The sequence below is a fragment of the Vulpes vulpes genome, unplaced genomic scaffold (genome assembly GCF_048418805.1).
Source record: "Vulpes vulpes isolate BD-2025 unplaced genomic scaffold, VulVul3 u000000845, whole genome shotgun sequence".
In the NCBI taxonomy this organism is placed as follows: domain Eukaryota; kingdom Metazoa; phylum Chordata; class Mammalia; order Carnivora; family Canidae; genus Vulpes; species Vulpes vulpes.
The window spans coordinates 23,777-30,683 of NW_027325847.1; the positions used below are offsets into that span (position 1 = coordinate 23,777).

Here is a 6,907-nt window from a genome sequence, read left to right on the forward strand (position 1 = left end):
AGTGACCCAAATCTGCATAATGAAATAAAGAACACCAGAGAAGACGCCTACATAGGTAAATATAAAAGTTGGTATATAACGATTGGTATTAATATCATTACAATTCATAGCTCCACTTTATTCCAATCAGATTAGAAACACAAACGAATAAAACAATAATTTAAAATCTACATTAGTGGGTACAGATTGTATAAAGATGAAATTTGTGACAATAACAACATAAGGTGATGAAGCAATATAGGAGGAAAGCTTTCATATCTACTGAAATTAAGTTGGTATTAACCTATAGTGTTATAAATTAAGATATTAGTTGTATTTACCAGTTGTATTTATAAATTAAGATATTAGTTGTATTTACCCAGGAGAACAACAAAACAACTCAAAAATATAGAGTAAAAGTAAAAGAAGAAGATGGTGGTGGAATAGAAGGGCCTTATGCTCACCTGGACCCAAGAACACAAATAGAAAACTATAAAACCCTAAATAACCCAGAAATCAACATGAACACTGAAAGAACTCCACAAGTGAAGGGAGACTAGAGGCCATACTGACTAAGGTAGGAAATGTGGACACATGGATTAGTAGAGAAACAGATTTCAGGTACTGTGAAATGGAGGGAGCCATGGCAAGAGAGAAAGGAAAACACAGGGGAATACACAAGGAGAAGGTTTCCCCAAAGCCATTGGCTTGCAAATTGAGAGAGAGGCTGAATTTCATGAGTTCATACAACCAGCAGGACTTAAAGCCTGGAGGTTTAAAGGTCAGTGGCTTGGCTGAGATAGGGCCTATGCGCACTGCACTGCACCTGGAGAGAAGGCAGTCACACAACCTTGGGGCAGAGAGCATGGAAACAGTGATATGAAGAATACTTGGATCACACAGAAGGACGTAATTTGCGCTACTTAGAATGCATCCTTGAAAGGCAGCATTCACAGAAACACATCTATGGAAACAAAGGAGATGGCTAGAATCATTTCTATTGCCCACTGATCAGCATAAACGTGGAGTCACCTACAGGAAGCAGCAAAGCGCGGACACTGATTGCCTAATGCCTAATGTGCATGCATCAGGCATCACCCCCTAAACACTCTTGTGGGACTGCCCCTCTCAGTCAACCTTGCATCAGTCCCAGTGCAGCAGATCCTTCCTCCAGCAGAGACACCTGCCCAATACATGTTGACCAAACAGAGACATGCAGGGTCTCAGTTCTGCTGGAGGTGCTGTCAGGTCTCATTCCACAAGCATACCAGAATACACTTACTTAAAGCTCACCACAATCAGAATAGGGACCAAACAATGTCCAGAGAAGGAAAGGAGAGTCTCTGCAGACAAATGGCCTAAAAGATAGAGTAGGGAAAAAAAAAAAAAAACGCAGAACACACACAGCACACCCAGAGATAATCTCTAAAGCTCTAAGCCCTGGTCACTATGTAACATCTTCTTCATAAGACTAGTACTTTCAAGGGCAGAAGACCTAATAGACTTTTCTAACACAAAGAAGAAAATGAAGACCTAGACAAAATGTCAAGACAAAGGAATTCATACCAAAAGAAAGAGCAAGGAAAGGTCACATCCACAGATCTAATAGAAACAGTTATAAGTAGTATGTTTCATCTAGAATTTAAAGCAACAATCATAAAGATACTAGCTGAGCCTGAGAAAAGCATAGAAGACTACAGGGACTCCCTTACTGCAGAGATAAAAGAACAAAACTACCCAGGCCAAAATGAAAATGCAAAAACCAAGATTCAAAGTGACTGGGTGTAATGAACGTAGGATGGAAGAAGCAGAGGAACGAATAAGTGATATAGAAGATACAATAATGGAAAATAATAATGAAGCTGAAAAAGAAACAGAAAGAAAAACATTGGCTCACAAATGTAGACATAGGGAGCTCAGTGATTCCATACAGCATAATAATATTCATAAGAGTCCCAGAAGAAGAGAGGGCAGGAGATTTATTTGAGGAAATTAGAGGTGAAAACTTCCGTAATCCGAGGAAGGAAACAGACTTCCAAATACAGGAGCCACAGAAAACTTACATCAAAATCAACAAAAGCAGATCAACATCAAGACATAACACAGTTAAATTTTGTAAACTATAGAGATAAAGCAAAAATCTTAAACACAGCAAGACAAAAAAACAAGTCCTTAACTTACAAGGGAAGACAAATAATCTAACAGCAGATCTTTCTACAGAAACATGGCAGGGCAGAAAGAAGTGGCATGATATGATCAACAGGCTGAATAGAAAAAAAAAATATATGCACCCAAGAATATCCAGTAGGATTATCATTCAGAATTGAAGGAGAGATAAAGAGTTTCCCAGGCAAACAAACACTAAAGGCATTTGTGACCACTAAACCAACCCTGCAAGAAATATTAAAGAGGACTCTTCGAGTGGGAAGGAAAGACCAAAAATGGCAAAGACTAGAAAAGGAACATAGAATATCTCCAGAAACGATGACCAAAAAAGTATCAAATGGCAGTACATTCATATCGAGCCATAATTATGCTGAATGAAAATGGACAAAATAATTCAATCAAAAGACATAGTGTGTCAGAATGGATGAAAAAAAAAAAAAGAAACACAAGACCCATTTATATGCTGCCTACAAGGGAATCATTTCAGACCTAAAATCACCAGTACACTGAAAACTAGAGATGGAGAAATACTTACCATGCAAATGGTTGTCAAAAGAAAGACCAAGTAACAATGGGGAATATCAGAAAAACTAGATTTTAAGCCAAAGGCATAAGAAGAGATGCAGAAGGACACTACATCATAATAAAGGGGTCCATTCAACAAGAAGATCTAACAATTGCAAATATTTATGCTGCAAACTTGGGAATACTCAAATGAATAAAACAAATAATAAGAAACATAAAGTCATTGGTAATAATACAATAAAAGTAGGGGACGTTAACATCCCACTTACAACAATGGGCAGGTCATCTAAGCAGAAAACCAATAAGGAAATAATGGCTTTGAATGACGCACTGGACCAGATGAACTTAACATATGTAGTCAGAACATCCCATCACATAGCAGCAGAATACACATTCTTTTTGATTGCACATAGGAAATGTCCTATGAATAGGATCTATTTCTGGATCTATTCTCCAGAATAGATCATGTATCAGGTTACATATCAGTCCTCAACAAGTACAAAAATATTGAGATCATACCATGTGTATTTTCTCATCACAATACTATGAACTTGAATTCCATCACAAGAAAATTATTGGAAAGACCACAGATACATGGAGACTAAAAAGCAATCTACTAAAGCATGAAAGGATCAATAAGGAAATTAAATAAATAAATAAAAATACATGAAAACAAGTGAAAATGGAAACACAATGCTTAGAAACCTTTGTGATGCAGTAAAGGCAGCCTTAAGAGGCAACTATATAGCAATAAAGGCCTACCTCAGGAAGCAAGAAAAATCTCAAATAAAAACATAAACTGATACCTAAAGGAGATAGGGAAGGAACAGCAAATGAAACCTAAAGTCAGCAGAAGAAAGGAAATAATAAAGATTGAGAAGAAATACATGATAGAGAAACACACACACACAGACACACGCAGTAAAGCAGATCCATGAGGCCAGGAGGTGGATTTTGAAAAATACTAAAAAAATTGATAAACTCCTAGCCAGATTCATCAAACGAGGGAAAATCTAAATAAGGAAGCCAGGATGGCTCAATGGTTGAGCATCTGCCTTCAGCCCAGGGCATGATCCCAGGGTTCCAGGATCGAGTCCCACATGAGGCTACTAGCAGGGAGCCTGCTTCTCCCTCTGCCTATGCCTCTGCCTCTCTTTCTGTATCTCTCATGAATAAATAAATAAAACTTTCAAAAAAGTCACATATAAAAAAATAATCCAAATAAATAAAATCATGAGTGAGAGAGGAGGAATCACAACCAATACCACAGAAATACAAACAATTATAAGAGAATATTATGAAAAATTAAATGGCAACAAATTGGGAAATCTCAAGAAATGGATGCATTCCTAGAATCTTCTAAACTAGCAGAACTAAAACAGGAAGAAAACTTGAACAGATCCAGAACAAGCAAAAATTAATAAATGGATAGATGATAGATAGATAGAAACAGTAATCAAACATCAACCAAGAGACAAAAGCACGGCCAGATGATCACAGCTGAATTCTACCAAACATTTATTTTTGTTTTAAATATTTTATTTATTTATTCCTGAGAGACAAAGAGAGAGAGGCAGAGACATAGGCAGTGGGAGAAGCAGGCTTCCCGCGGGGGAGCCCAATGTGAGGCTCAATCCCAGGATTCTGGGACCACACCCTGAGCCGAAGGCAGACGCCCAACAACTGAGCCACCCAGATGTCCCTCTACCAAACATTTAAAGGAGAGTTAAAGGGATCCGAACAATGACTGTCCCAGTCCCACAGGAAGCCCACCTTGGCAGCCCCCTGGTGCAGTCACAGGACTCTGCTGGGAGACAAGAATTCATGCTCACTCAGCAGGGCACTTGCACAGGGATGGCCAGCAACAGTTGGGGCCAGTGCATGCATTTGAGATCCAGGCAGAGGTGCAGCCCTCTGCCTGCCCAACTTGCAAGGCTGCCAGGAAGGGGCAATCAGGAGGGTGTGCAGAAGTCCACCTGCCCAATGTGTCTGCAGTACTTTGCCAACCCCATGAGGCTCGACTGCAGGTGCAACAACTGTTGTGCATGCCTCACCCATTGCTAGGGCGAGATGGAGACCGACAGGTGATGCCCACAGCGCCAGGAGATCTTCCTGCAGCAGCACATGAGACCCAGTTGGCACCTGGCCAACATAACACAGCTAGTGAAACAGATGTGCACCTTGTGGTCATTGGGGGCCCTGGCCGAGATGGGGGTGTGGGAGAAGCACCACAAGTCCCTGAAGGTGTATTGTGAGGCGGACCATGTGCCCATCTGTGTGGTGTGTGGCTGCTTCTGCAAGCACATTGGCCATAGCATGCTGCCGCTCAAGAAGGCAGTGGAGGACTTCAAGGAGCAAATCCAGAACCAGCTGGACCACCTGGAAAGACTGAAAGACTTAAAGAAGAGGTGCTGGGCACAGGGGGAGCAGACACGAGCTGAAATCTTGAGCCTGAACCAGATGGAGAGGGAGAAGATCGTCTGGAAGTTTGAGCAGCTCTCTCACTCCTTAAAGGATCATGAGTATCATCTCCTGGGCCACCTTGAGGAGCTAGATTTAGCTACCTACGACAGCATCAGTGGTGTCAACACCAGATCTCCTGCAATGTCTACCACCCGAGTAGCCTGATCACCCAGATGGAAGAGAAGCAGCAGCAGCCTACCAGGGAGCTCCTGCAGAACATCAGGGACTCATTGAACATACGTGAAACAATCAGGATCCCTGATCCTTTGATCACACTTCTAGATCTGCAAGAGGGAAAAAAAGCCACATTTTCACCCCAAACCGTCTCTTCTTGCCTGAAAATCTGAAGCAGTTCACAGGAAAAATTCAGCCAATATGGGGAAAATTCAAAAATTGAGAGAGGCTCAATCATACTCAGTAGGTATGACTCTAGACCCAGACACGGCCTACCCCACCTGAATCCTTTCCTGCAGCATGTACCTTTGGCATAGTTACTTCTAGCAGGACCTAACCAACAACCCAGAGCTGTTAAATCTGTTTCCCTGCGTCTTTGGTGCTCCAAGATCGTCGCTGGGAGACACCATTGGGAGGTAGAGATGAGAGATAAGGCCAAGCAGACCTTGATGTATGTGAAAACTCAGTGTGCAGAAAAGGTAGAGTAATTTTGTCCACCCAGAATGGATTCTGGACAGTGTCTTTGTGGTATGGGAAAGAATACTGGGCTCTTACCTCCCCAGGGACTTCCCTCCCCCAGTGGACCCCTCTCCAGTGGGTGGGGATTTTCTTGGACTATGATTCTGGTGAGGTCTCCTTCTACAACGTGACAGACAGGTGTCAAATTTTTACTTTCTCTCATGCTACCTTCTGTGGGCCTGTCCAGCCCGAATTCAGTCTGAGATACTTGGGAGGGAAGAGTGCAGCCCCTTTCATCATCTGCCCCTTGAGTAGGATTGATGGGTTTTCTGGCCATGTAGGCAATCATGCTCATTCCATGGAGACCTTATGTTGATGACGTGAACTTGGGCCAAAAGGGCTGTTGGCCATAATCCAACCCCAGGCATACAATGCCTTGTTGCCTTGCCACTTTTTGTTCATTGCAGCTGGCTTTCCTTACCACTCTCCATGCTCCTAAGGTGGGAGACAAGATGTCCACATTTTCTACTATTCTTTCCCTATCCATGCAAATTGTGAGATATAATGAGAAGTAACAAGATTGCCTGGAAATAAAAACCAGATGATCAAAATACATACATACATACATACATACATACATACATACATACAGAAGAGTTAATACCTATTCTTCTCAAACTATTTCAAAAAATATAAATGGAGGGAAAACTTCCAAACTCATTCTATGAGGCCAGCATTACCTTGTTACAAAAGACAGACACAGAACCCGTTAAAAAGAGAAATGCAGGCTAATATCCCTGGTGAACAAGAATGCAAAGATTCTCTACATGATACCAGCTGATAGAATCCAACAGTTCATTAAAAGAATCATTTGTGATGATCAACTAGGATTTATTCCTGGATTGCCAGGTGGGCTAAACATTCACAAACCAATCAATGTGATACACCATATTAATAAAAGAACCATGTGATCCTCTCAGTGAATGCAGAAAAAGCACTTGACAAAGTACAACATCCATTCTTGATTAGAAAAAAAATAATAACCACCAAAACACTGGGCATAGAAGGAAAATACCTCAAAATCATGAAGTCCATATGTGAAAAATCCACAGCTAGTATCATTCTCAATGGGGAAAAGCTG

The 6,907-nt window shown here is 41.2% G+C and overlaps 1 pseudogene; it reads left to right on the plus strand.

Moving 5' to 3' along the window:
• Positions 1-4,524: 4,524 nt before the first annotated feature.
• On the plus strand, positions 4,525-6,142 carry LOC140597584 (zinc finger protein RFP pseudogene; annotated as a pseudogene).
• Positions 6,143-6,907: the final 765 nt, after the last annotated feature.